This window comes from Pristiophorus japonicus, chromosome 28 (assembly GCF_044704955.1).
Source record: "Pristiophorus japonicus isolate sPriJap1 chromosome 28, sPriJap1.hap1, whole genome shotgun sequence".
Lineage (NCBI taxonomy): Eukaryota > Metazoa > Chordata > Chondrichthyes > Pristiophoridae > Pristiophorus > Pristiophorus japonicus.
This window is the reverse complement of record NC_092004.1, coordinates 12,268,213-12,282,287: the sequence shown is the minus strand read 5'-3', so window position 1 is coordinate 12,282,287 and position 14,075 is coordinate 12,268,213.

The window sequence follows — 14,075 nt, the reverse complement described above, 5'->3', positions numbered from 1 at the left end:
TTAGCAAGCTGTACTTTCTAACCACTCTCTGAATAAAGATCTTTCTCCTGAATTCCTGATTGGTTTTATTTGTGAGTAGTTTATATTTATGTTGAGGCCAGTTTGTTAGATATATTCAAAAGGGAGTTAGATGTGGCCCTTACGGCAAAAGGGATCAAGGGGTATGTAGAGAAAGCAGTAATGGGGTACTGAAGTGCAAGATCAGCCGTGATCATATTGAATGGTGGTGCAGGCTCGAAGGGTCGAATGGCACCTATTTTCTTTGTTTCTGTCCTAGTTTTGGACTCTCACACAAGGTGACATCTTCTCTACATTGATCTTTTTGATCTCTATTTGATCATCCTTCAGCCTTTCTTCTCTTGAGAATGAGCCCCAGCATGTTCAGTCATTCTGGATATTTATAACCTCTCAGTTCTGGAATCAACGTTATCAATCTATTTTGCACCTTCTCCAGTGTCGATTTGGGCAGACACGACAGGCGCATGAAAATACGATACGCGCCCACACAAGCAGAGAGCACGTATAATAACCACACACACGCACAAATGCACACGCGCACAGACAGGCAATGCACGCGCGCACAGACAGACACACAGACTGTGCAGCAGGGAGAGGGTTAAAGTTTTAGGTGGATTGAAATCAGTGACTGAGAGTGTGGTTTTAAACAGGCTTTTAAAAGCACTTGTTCGGCACGCAACATTCAATCGGCAGATTTCGGTCTAATCTGACCTCTCACCAAGGACTGTATTTGATCTCCCCACATTCACTTTACAAATTCTTCAGTTCGGTGAGGGTGAAAGGTCAGAGTTCCCACTCTGACACCCAGCCCATTGCTGAAGATTGTTTCCAGTGATGTACCGTGTCTATGCAGAATTCACCGTAGAATTACACAGTGTTTACAGCACAGAAACAGGCCATTGGGCCCAACAGGTACATGTCACAGTTTGTGGTCCACACAAGCCTCCACCCTTTATCCCATCATATCCTGCTATTCCTTTCTCCCTCATTTACTTTTCTGGGTTCTCTTACAGGCACTGTACTATTCACCATAACGACTCCATGTGTATCAAGCACCACATTCTAACCAGTATCTGGGTAAAGAGGTGTCTCCTGAATTCCTCCTTGGGTTTATTAGTGAGTAGCTTATATTTATGACCCCTAGTGTTGGATTCCCAACACATGGTAACATCTTCTCTACATCTACCCTAACAAACCCTTTCATAATGTTAAAGATCTCTGTTTGATCATCCCTCAGCTTTCTCTTTTCTAGATAAAGAGCCCCAAGCATGTTCAGTCATTCTGGATACGTATAACCTCTCCGTTCGGGCATAATGCTTGTAAATAGTTATTGCAGCATCAACAATGTCTCAATGTCCTTTTTGTAATATGGAGACCAGACGGGTACACAGTGCTCCACGTTTGGTATAACCAGTTCTGACGAAGGCTCTTAGACCTGAAACGTTGGGGTCAAGTTTCAGCCTGAGTTGCTCCTATTTTTTTTGGAGCAACTAGTTAAGAATGGAGCATCTTAGAAATTGCAAATCTCGGCATTTAGTTTGCTCCAGTTATAGTGAGTTAGAACAGTTTCATTTTTGATCAGATTTTTTTTCAAAATGGGCGTGTGTTACGCCTGTTTTGCAAGTTTAGGCAGTGAAAACTTATTCCAAACTAACTTAGAATGGAGTAAGTGTAGATTTTTGTACGCTCAGAAAAACCTTGCCTATACTTGGAAAGCAGGCGTAAGGGAGAGAGAAGGGGGGGGGGGTTGTCGGCGGGGGCAGTGGAAGGGAGGTTTAAAACATGAAACACTTTTACAAATGGTGAACCACCATCAATAATAAATGATAAATAAATCAATCAATAAAAAATTAAGTTTCAACTCACCAACTGCAGCAGCGCCCCCCCTCCCAGTGTGCCTCTGTCTGTCAGTGTACCTCTCTCTCTCTCTCTCTCTCATTTTCCTCTCTCTCTGTCTGTCAGTGTCTCTCTCTCTCTCTGTCTGTCAGTGTCTCTCTCCCTCCCTCTCCCTCTCACTCTCTGTCAGTGTCTCTCTCTATCTCTCTCTCTCTATCTGTCAGTGTCTCTCTCTCTCTCTGTCTGTCAGTGTCTCTCTCGCTCTCTGTCTGTCAGTGTCTCTCTCCCTCCCTCTCCCTCCCTCTCTCTTTGTCAGTCTCTCTCTCTCTCTCTCTCTCTCTCTATCTGTCAGTGTCTCTCTCTCTCTCTCTGTCTGTCAGTGTCGCTCTCGCTCTCTCTGTCAGTGTCTCCCTCTCTCTCTCTCTCTCTGTCAGTCTCTCTCTCTCTCTCTCTGTCAGTGTCTCTCTCTCTCTGTCAGTCTCTCTCTCTCTCTCTGTCAGTGTCTCTCTCTCTCTGTCAGTGTCTCGCTCTCTCTCTCTCTGTCAGTGTCTCTCTCTTCTCTCTGTCAGTGTCAGTCTCTCTCTCGCTGTCTAAAGGGAGGAGGGGTGAGTAAATGGGGGGAGGGGTGAGTAGGGAGGAAAGGGGAGAGTAGGGAGGGGGCGGTGGCGGAGAGGGGAGGGGCGGCGGAGAGGGAAGGGAGGGGGAGGCAGGGTCCAGTACGATCTTCGCCGCCCCAGTGAGCCCATTGGACTATGGCTAGGGGCGGTGTTCTTCAGGCCCCTCCCACACAGCATCGAGTGCCTTGTGCTACTACACATGTGCACACACTCTAGTGCACATGTGCAGAGGTCCCGGCACTGTTTGCAGCGCTGGGACCTGGCTCCGCTCTCCACAGCTTGTGCTGCGCTGCACCGTGTCAAGGGTCTGCAATGTTCCAGCCGGGGGGATAATACCAAGGTAAGTTTTAGGCGCGGGTTTGAGCATGGCAATCAGGCGTGGCTCGCGGGACTGTGCCGTTCTAGGCGCGGCCCGAAACTTGACCCCGTTAAGTCTGTTTATCATTCCACAGATATTTCCTGACCCGCTGAGATTTCCAGCATTCACAGATTTTTGCTTTTGTATTAGTATAACCAAGGTGCTAGAAACCTTTAACGTAACTTCTCTGCTTTGTAATTCTCTTACTCTGGAAATGAGCCAATCAATATGGGAATGAATTTACCATTTACACTCCCATCATACAAGTTTATTAACATCTTGTGTTCCAATGAGGTTTCCCCTCAGCCTCCTGTGTTCCAATGAACACATACCGAGGAGAGCTAGCGTGAGGCCTGAGCAGCGGGATAAAAGGAGCAGTGACCCGAGGCCTGAGATCAGAGAGGGACCTGAGTGATGGGAATAAAAGGAGCATTGACCCCAGGCCTGAGATTCGAGAGGGACCTGAGCGATGGGGATAAATGGAGCAGGGACCCCAGGCCTGAGATCAGAGAGGGACCTGAGCGATGGGGATAGAAGGAGCAGTGACCCCAGGCCTGAGATCAGAGAGTGACCTGAGCGATCGGGATAAAATGAGCCAGCTGCTGCTGGGAGCTCGGAGCCAGAAGCAGTGCTAGAGGAGCGAAGGTGGGACACAATCAAAGTGTGGTGTCACAGCAAAGCGGGTAAGTGATCGCCTGGTTTGTTGGTGAGTATTTCTCTATTCCTCTATTTTTTAAATCCATGGGCATTGGAGTAAGTTAAGCACCGTAATTAATAAAGTAAACCTAGATAAGTGATATTTCTAATCTAAAACCCCTCATTAATTAATCAGCTGATTGCTGAGTACCTGCTGTGTGTGGTTTGCTGAGTTTGAGAATTTATTTCTGCTCGATACAGCCGAGTCTATTAACTATAGGCATGGCAGTGCAGCTCAGTCCCTGGACTGCACGTCCTGTGGCATGTGGGAAGTCCAGGACCCTTCGCGCAGCCTGGACAAACGCATGTGCAGGAGGTGTCTCCAGCTGCAGCAACTCGAGATCCGCGTTTCGGAACTTGAGCGGCGGCTGGAGTCACTACAGTGCAATCCCGAGACTGAGAGCTACGTGGATAGCAGGTTTCAGTAGGTGGACATCCCACAGTATAAGAGTGTGCAGGCAGAGAGGAAGTGGATGACCACCAGACAGAACAGCGGTACTCGGCAGGTAGTGCAGGAGACCCCCGAGTCGCTCCCCATCAAGTATTGTGTTCTGAGTACCGGTGGGGGCGATGGTGCCGCTGGTGAGTGCAGCCAGAGCCAAGTCCATGGCACCACGGGTGTCACAGCTGCACAGGTGGGGGTGGTGGAAGGAGACTGCATGGGCCATAGTGGGAGGGAATTCAATCGTCAGTGGAGCAGGCAAGCGTTTCAATGGGCGCAGACGTGACTCAAGGATGGTATGTTGGCTCCCTGGTGCCAGGGTCAAGGATGTCACCGAGCGGCTGCAGGGAATTCTGGGGGGAGAGCGAGAACAGCCCGAAAAATGATTGAGAGAGGGAAGATAGATTACGAAAGTAAATTGGCACGAAATATAAAAACAGATAGTAAGAGTTTCTACAGATATATAAAAGAAATAGAGTGGCTAAAGTAGCTGTTGCTCGCCTGGAGGATGAGGCTGGGGAATAATTAACGGAGAACAGTGAAATGGCAGAGATGTTAAGCAAATAGTGCGTATCGGTCTTCAGGGTGGAAGAAACTAAAAGCATCCCAACAGCAGCTGCCCCATTACTGAACCCTAGGGAGCAGTGTATACCTTCCATTGACTGAAAAACAGCAGCTGCCCCAGTACTGAACCCTGGGGAACATCATTTTATACCTCCCATAGACTGAAAAACACCAGCTGTCCCAGTACTGAACCCTGGGGAACATCACTGTATACCTCCCATAGACAGAAAAAACAGCAGCTGTTACAGTACTGAGCCCTGGGGAACACTGTATACCTCCCATAGACTGAAAAACAGCAGCTGTCCCAGTACTGACCCCTGGGGAACATCACTGTATACCTCCCATAGACTGAAAAACAGCAGTTGTCCCCGTACTGAACCCTGGGGAACATCACTGTAAACCTCCCATAGACTGAAAAATAGTAGCTGCCCCAGTACTGAATCCTGGGGAACATTACTGTATATCTCCCATCGACTGAAAAACACCAGCTGCCCCAGTACTGAACCCTGGGGAACACTGTATACCTCCAATAGACTGATACAGCAGCTGTCCCAGTACTGAACCCTGGGGAACATCACTGTATACCTCACATAGACTGAAAAACAGCAGCTGTCCCAGTACTGAACCTTGGGGAACATCACTGTATACCTCTCATGGACTGAAAAACAGCAGCTGTCACAGTACTGAACCCTGGGGAACATCACTGTATACCTCCCATGGACTGAAAAACAGCAGCTGTCCCAGTACTGATCCCTGGGGGACATCACTGTATACATCCCATAGACTGAAAAATGGCAGCTGTCCCAGTACTGAACACTGGGGAACATCACTGTATACATCCCATAGACTGAAAAACAGCAGCCGTCCCAGTACTGAACCCTGGGGAACATCACTGTATACCTCCCACACACTGAAAAACAGCAGCCGTCCCAGTACTGAATCCTGGGGAACATTGTATACCTCCCATAAACTGAAAAACAGCAGCTGTCCCAGTACTGAACAATGGGGAACATCACTTTATACCTCCCATAGACTGAAAAACAACAGCTGTCCCAGTACTGAACCGTGGGGAACATCACTGTATACCTCCCATAGATTGAAAAACAGCAGCTGCGGGAGATTCAGCAATGTCGGTGAGGCAGCGTGGGAGGCCTATAAAAAGGCCCAGCTTGGTGAGTCGGAGAGGCAGCGGGAGATCCTGCAGTGCCGGTGAGGCAGCGTGGGGAGGCCTATAAAAAGGCCCAGCTTGGTGAGTCGGAGAGGCAGCGGGAGATCCTGCAGTGTCGGTGAGGCAGCGTGGGGAGGCCTATAAAAAGGCCCAGCTTGGTGAGTCGGAGAGTCGAGCTGGTGCAGCTGCAGCACGGGCAGAGGCAAAAAGAAGTAGAAAGAAATCGAAAGGTAACGTTACAGCCAAGTGGGTAAGTGATTGATAAGTAGTTTTCCTTTTTCTTTTCCATATCAGTAAGTAATCTTTAGCATTGTTGTTGCAAATGTAAGTTGATCTAGGGGTTAAGTCATGGCAAGACAGCTTGCACACGTGTTATGCTCCTCCTGTACTACTTGGGAAGTCAGGGACGCCTCCGGTGTCCCTGATGACTACGTATGCGGGAAGTGGATCCTCGTGCAGCTCCTGACGGACCGCATTGCGGCACTGGAGCTACAGGTGAATGAGCTCTGCAGCATCCATCATGCTAAGAATGACGTGAATAGCACGTTTTCTGAGTTGGTCTTCGTGCAGGTAAAGGGTACAAAGCCAGATAGGGGATGGATAACTATAACAGAAAGAGCAGTGCAAGGAAGGTAGTGCAGGTGTCCTCTGTGGTCTTCCCTCTGCAAAACAGATACACCACTTTGGGTACTGTTGAAGGGGATGATACATCAGGCGAGGGCAGCAGCAGCCAAGTTCATGGCACCATGGGTGGCTCTGCTGCACAGGAGGGCAGTAAAAAGAGTGGCACAGCTAGAGTTGAGAATGTATTCAGACATTGAAGTTGAGAATGTGGGAAAATGTATAGGGACAGTGAAATTGAACAAAGGATTCATGAAAGAATAGCCTTAAGAATGTCAGACTGCAAATGTTACAACATTGGCACAAATAACAGACTGGCTCAAGGTCTTGGTAAGTCACACCAGTAAAATTGAAACAATAAAGGGTGAGAAAGGCTCTGAAAGGCTCCTTTGTGTAAAAACAGCTGAACAATTGCTGCTACACATAACTACAGCCCATACAGATGTCGGCTCATGAGTGGACAAAGGGAAGGAGGGATCATAAGGGGATAGGCTGAACTGAATGTCACTCAAATTGTATCATGTACTGAAAATGTATAACCGCTGCGCACCTACATTTTAACAGGACTTGCCCGGAGGGAGTGGCTGCACTCTGAATGGAGAGCATTCCTTCTTTCTGATAAGTCCCGGCCGGTGAAACAATTAATAATGTCTGCTTTGTTATAAGTGGCAACGGTGTTCGACTCAGTGAATTCGCTGAACCAGATTGAGGGAAAAGAATCCGTATGTACATTTGGTGCCAGAAGTGGGATCTCAACAGATGACTGCCGAAAACTTGCGAATTAAGAGCCAGATTAGCCTTGGACGAGACGGGAGGAAAGTGGCCACTAGAGTGAGTATAATTAAATACCACTTCAGTTTCCTTCGGTTTCAAAAGACTGAGGAAAGTTTGGCCACTCGCTGCTTCTCAGGTAGCGTCTGAAGGAGATCCAGGACAATCTGGCGAATACCTTCTAAACTAAGAATAGGGAAGGATAGGGAAATCACGCAGCCACACGCACCAGGCGGCGACTCGGAAGGATAGGTTAGAATAGCTAAATCTGGAACCTAGAACAAATTAAGTAAAGCTTAACGCGCGGCGGCGCGAACAGGAATGTCGTGGTGTGATGCGGAGGGATAGACAATCGCGCGAACCGCGTGGTGACAGGAGGTGAGGGAATTACGTAAAATTAAGCCACGGGGTGACGCAGGACTGTGTAAATTTAAAATTGTACTAATTTTAAGTACGGCGTCAATCTTGTATATCACTTTGTCCGCCTTGGCTCTGGATAAGATAACTTAAACCACCGCGGGGCGACGCGGGGGCAATCGGGACTAATTAGGACCCTGATCCTACGCGGTGCGACGCGAGGATGGGTAATTTAGATAAAACTACGAATTCCCTGAAAGGTCATGGATCCAAAAATAGAGCCGGCCAAAACAATTAATCGGAAAGAAGAGAGACTTTTGTGAACGTCTGTTTTAAATGAGAAGTGCTTGTGTGATTTTGACTGTGGATAAGAAAGCCTGTTTGGGAAACCAGGGAGTTGTGGTTTGTTTTAGCTCCACCCACTTTTTCAAACAGAGTGAAAGTTTTTTTAACCCTTCGTAGTGTTGTCCTGTATGTGGGAAGTTTAAGAGTGTGAACCTTGTTGAATTACATATATGTGGATGATAAGTTACGGAGCTAGGAAATGCACAAAGGATAGGTTTGTTGAGTAAAAGATAAAAAATACATGGTCCCGGTGGTTGAAAAAAAAAGAATTTATTTGACACACTCACTTACTTATCGAAGGAAAACATGCAATGATTGATTACATTGGGTTGAAAGACATGAATTTAGTCTCAGAATGAGATAAGGAATGCCTTTAAAAAAAAAGCTTCTCAGCTCAAAAAAAGATTTAACTAAAGATTGAAATTACAAAGTTTGAATTGGGATTTTGATATATTCAGAGATAGCACAGCAAAATACTGAGGTGGATTCAAAAAAAAAATTATTATATTAAATCTGCAGTTTAAAAGAGACAGTATAACACGACCTTTAGGCTGGGACAATTGAGATAACGAAAAGCAGCCCTCAGCCTACGTGCCAGACTTCCCTCTAGTTATGGAAAAGACGAAAAAAAAGACGCAACCTTGAAAGAAAACAAATTGAACGAATTTGAAAGAAAAAGTGTCTTCAATTGCCTGAGATTTTAAATTAACATATTTACCGAGACCCGAGCTCTCTGTGTAAAATACAAAACCTAATTTGAAGAAAGGAGATCTTAAAAAAAAAGACGTAATGAACTAAATAGGTGTGAAAGGCAAAAAAATGTTGTGAATTTTTAAATAATGAGAAAGTTCCAATGCAGTTTGAAAAGATGCATCACTTCTGTCGAGTAGGCAGGAGAACGCCACTAAATTAGAGCTCTCATTAATGGAAGGAGGAAATGTTAAAACCGTAGACGTCTTAAAGAAAGAGTACACGCATGAGAAACGTACTCAGAGTTCCACTGGGACCTCTGAGAAAGGTATCGATAGACTACGTAGTCAAATGGTTGGCTTTGCCTTGACCGAGGCTGATAACGAAATTGAATTTCAGTAAACAAATAGCTATTAAAAATGTGTGGACTCGTTTAAAAATCAATTTAAAAACAATCTTTGGCAAGTACTTGAATTAGAAGTTAAAAAAATGGGAGTTTAATCTAAATGCTGCCTTTCCTGATGAGAAGACTTTTATTATGACGGCTTTACTAATGATTTCTGCTGTTTAACGGATTCCTAATTTATGAGCAAGTTTTGAAGGCACAAAGACTTTTTTTTCAGATGATTACGTGAAATCACGTAATGACATCAGGTCTTCTTACAAACCTGTAAAGGAGTTAACCCTTTCCATTGACAGCCGTTTTATACTGAACATTATTAATTTGGATTTCTTAATAGAAAAAAAGACTCACCTAACAGAGGAAATGGTGCGATAGTCAGAATAAAAATAAAAACAGAACTATCGTATGTAATAATAGTTGCCTGATACAATAAAGAAACAGACACTCAAACAAAACAAATACACTCAAACAAAAAAAATTGAAGAGTTAAAAGGCTGAGATAAATAAGCTGAAAGAGGTCCACAATCTCAACCTAACCTTGACCTCCGATTTCACGTCGTGACCTCGACATGCATGGATAAAAGATGAGTCAGAATAAAAATCGTGCAATGGATAAGTTAGCCTCGGAAAAACCAATGCCAACCATCCAAGATGTCATTAAAGCACAGCAGGACGCTCCTGAAAAAGATAAACCGTTGTGGAAAGATTATGGATGTACTTATGACAATGTTTCTAAACTCTGGACCATTCCCGCGGAACAGACTTGCATGTCTGACGAGTTGGCGCTATGGGTTATTGAATGTATGTGTTGTGCTACTCATTGTGGAGCAAGGACAACAAGTGACACACTTTTGGCCACTTGGTGGCACTCTAGTCTTCAGGCGCTGGCCCACAACATCAGCAGTCGCTGCCTTGTTTGCCAACAGCATAATCCAGGGAAGGGAATCCCCTGTGATTGTTGTAAGACGCCCCTACCCGAAGGTCCCTTTGAGACATTGCAGTTGGACTACATTGAGTAGCAAAGAGTTCAATGTTACAAATATGTGTTAGTAATAGTAGATGTGTTTAGCAAATTGATCGAAGCCTACCCTAACCTAGCCAATAAGGCTCAAACTGTTGTTAAGGTGTTAATGAGGGAAATTGTTCATAGATATGGTATCCCAGCTCGATTGAGTTCCGATAATGGCCCTCACTTTATTGGCCAAGTTAACAAAGAAATCTGTTCCCAGATTCGCAATAATCAGCAGCTGCATTATGCCTACCAACCCCAAGCTGCGGGACTAGCTGAACGTGCGATTCAAACTCTTAAAACCAAGCTTGCAAAACTGCTAGCAGCATCCGGACTCAAATGGCTCAAACTCCTTCCCATAGCCCTATTCCCGATCCGAACTACTCCCACCGGTAAGGCTAGACTGACCCCCGCTGAGGTCATTTATGGTAGGCCCCTTAGTACCCCCTGGAATCGGAATGTCCCCTCCACTGTCCAATTACACCACATGACGAAGGAAATTACCATCTATGTTCTTTCTCTGACTCCGGCTCTGCGACTAGCTCACAACCAGGTTCAAGATGCGCACCTCGACCTTCCAGTTTTACCCGAATCGTCACTCGTGGCACCAGGGTAGTATGTCCTGATAAAAAATGGATTCGGAATGGATTAGAGCCACAATGGGAGGGGTCTTTTTAGGTGTTACTCACTACCCCCACTGCAGCTCAGGTTGAGGGGAGAAGTGCCTGGGTTGACCTGAACCACTGCAAGCTCATCACCCTCTAACGAACCTATTTTACTGGTTATCCTAACCCATGATTCTGTTCCAGACTTCCTCTTCTCCATAGCTGAACAAGGTCCTTTCTAGAAGCGTCCCGACTAACCGAGTGAGTCCCGAGGAGAACAGTTTGAATCCCTGCCCGTAGTGACAGACAACCAGCTACACCGGCGGTGACCTGAGAAGACAGGTGAGAAAACCGAACTCGTTGAATCAGCAAAATATTCGGAATATTTATCCTTGTCCATAGAGACGCTACAAGAAACATTTTATTCCCGAGTAATTGTTAACCGAGAGCGATAAGATGAAACTGTGTCTGTGTGCCACAGTCTGTACAGTAGCGTTGGTGTACGTCAGGTGCGGCACATTGAGAGTGGAGACTGAAGCGAGAGCTCCATGTAAACACCTTTTTGTATATGTCTTAAGTTTATGCGCGAAAATGGGAACTTTTCTACATGCTGGGTGTGCTCACATATCCCTATCCATTCCAAAGGGGAACTTCCTTTGCGCCCCGTTCCACTGACCCTAACTGAGACTGTCAAGTGGATTCTGAGCCAGACTAGCATGAGAGGAGGGGGCCAATGCAAATACGAAAGATGAAAGGCGGGTTGATCTGGGAGCTACCAGACCTTCAGCTGCGAGGCGGCCTGCCCTTCGGAGCTTTCCCCTAACTGTGAAAGAGATAATAACAATACTTGCTTCTCACATATACCTATTACTTTCAAAGATTGCAATCTAACAGATATCGTCAGAGGGATCACGGAGGGCAGGGGGAGCATCATACCTTTACCGGGTGGCCAACCACGGGGACGTTACCAAGTGGGAGAGTGCTGGGTACCCAATTAGTCAAACGTTCCAGGGATGGTACAAACCAACCTACGATCTTGAAAAGGAACCCCATTCTTATCCCTGACCAATACCTCGGGGATCGTTAGGCCAACCGGGAACATATGTTTAACCCGAAATGACACCAGTAGCAAGGGATATATCATAAGGTATAGCAATTGGCCACACAGTCTCAACATCACAACAGATGCACGAGTCACTATCCTCTCTCACCTTCTGAATAAAACAGGTGGAGGTCGGTGGGCCCAGTCTTGGGACCCCAACACAATATATCAGAAGGCAGCTTATAACGGCACGTATTTTGTGTGCGGGCATCGGCATATCCCTGATTGCCTCGGCGATGGACAGGGTCCTGCTACCTGGGATATGTGGTGCCATTTGTGCGGCAACTATGTACCCTGGCAGGAGCATATGCCTCCAGCCGACACAATCGAACCCTCACCCCCGCCGAAAGTTTCTTTGGAGTCATGATGTTCCCATTCGGGATAGAACGCATCATGGATGAAGTACAGAACCGAGAAAGGGTATTGGAACAGATAGCTCTGGAGGGCATCACGGCCAAAATGGTAGCAATGCGGACCGTAGCATTACAAAACCGAATGGCCCTCAATTATTTGTTAGTTGAGAAAGGGGGAACGTGTGTCCTGATAGGATCTGAATGTTGCACTTACCTTCCCGATAACCAATCTCGCTGATTACATAAGAAGGGAGGTAAAGAAGTTATCCACGCCAGCAGGAGGATCTAGCTGGTTTGATTGGCTAATGGGTGGATCTTGGGGATCCAATCTAATGCATGGGGCAATTATTCTCATCGTAGTAATAATTACCTGTTGCTCGATTGTTGGTTGCTTTAACCTTTGTTGTAAAGTCATGATGGCAAGGTTAGCAAACCCTCTTATGGTCACCGGCTCCCGGGTTATGATCCAGCAAACTAAAAAGACCTACTCGACCAGGAGGATCAGGAAAGAGAGTGCGAACGGCTGAATGCGAGACTCCTAGAATAATCCTAAGGGTTATCATGGAATGATAAAAGGGGGGAATGAGAATGTACACAGACATTGAGGTTGAGAATGTGGGAAAATGTACATGGACAGTAGAATTGAACATAGGATTCATGGAGGAATAGCCTTCAGAATCTCAGACTGCAAATGTTACAACATTGACACAACTAAAAAACTGGCTCCAAGGTCTTACTAGTCACACCAGTAAACTTGAAACCTTAACAAAGGAAAGAAAGGCTCTTTGTTTAAAAACAGATGTCGGCTCATGAGTGGACAAGGGGAAGGCGGGATCAAAGGGGATAGGGTGAACTGAATGTCACTCTAATTGTATCTTGTACTGAAAATGTATAACCGTTGCGCCTTTACAATGTAACGGCACTTGTCTGTGGGGAGCGGGTGCACTCTCTCGAGAGAGCATTCCTTCTTTCTGATAAGTCCCGGCCGGTGAATCTAACAATAAAGACTGCTTTGTTATAAGCGGCAATGGTGTTCGACTCAGTGAATTCGCTGAACCAGATTGAGGAAAATAATCCACATTTACAAAATAGGAAGACAAAGTGGAACTGTGCAATTCGTTATTAAGGACAACAAAAAGAAATGGTGAAGTATTCTACTGATACGTGAAGAACAAAAGGTAAAACAGGATAGGGACAGGGCCACTAAAGGATGCATCTGGAAAGGTGGTAGAGGCAGAAACCCTCACCACATTTAAAAGGTGCTTGGATGGACACTTGAAGTGCCGTAACCTGCAAGGTTACAGACCTCGAGCTGGTAAGTGGGAATAGACTGGATAACCTCTTGTTGGCTGGCACAGATGCAATGGTGAGTACTGCAGGGAATCTAATACGGCCAGAGTGGTCTCCGGGACTAGATTCCAACGCATGGATGGGTCGGAGAGGAAATTTCCCAGATTTGGTTCCCCAATTGACCTCGGTTTTAATCTGTTTTTTGTCTCTCCCAGGAGATCGCATGGGTCTGGGTGTGATGGAGTGTAAAATGTTGCGATACATGGGCTGTCGCAGTTGTGTGGGCCGGCTACTCTTTACCTGTCCGTCATTGTTCATAGGTTTATATGTAACCTTCAGGGCTGCTGACTGAGGGCTGTGTCGGCCGGCTCAGACACAAAGTGCCGAAAGGGCTGTAAATTTCTGTGTTTCTATAAACTCACAGGTAGTGACAGAAAAATTGAAGAATTACTTTGCCTCCGTTTCAATCAGGTAGGGTAACAAGATCATTTTTGATCTCTTCTAATGCCATTTAAATTAGGGGAAAACAATTGACAGACTAGTTATTGTTAGAGAATAAAAGCGCGGTCTGGATGTATTACTTCGCACATACTAAAAGAAGCAAGGGAACAGATAGCAGAGGCAATAATGTATTTACTCGCGAAACGGCAGTATAACTTCAACATTTGCTGATGACGCCAAATTCTGGATTACAGTTAATACTGACGGGGGCTGTGAAAACATAAGATGTTACTAAACGTGTTTGATCGGTGTGTAAATGTTAACTTAATTTTAATATAGATAGGTGTGAAATGGTGCATTTGATACCAGGAATAATGAGGCCACAGCCT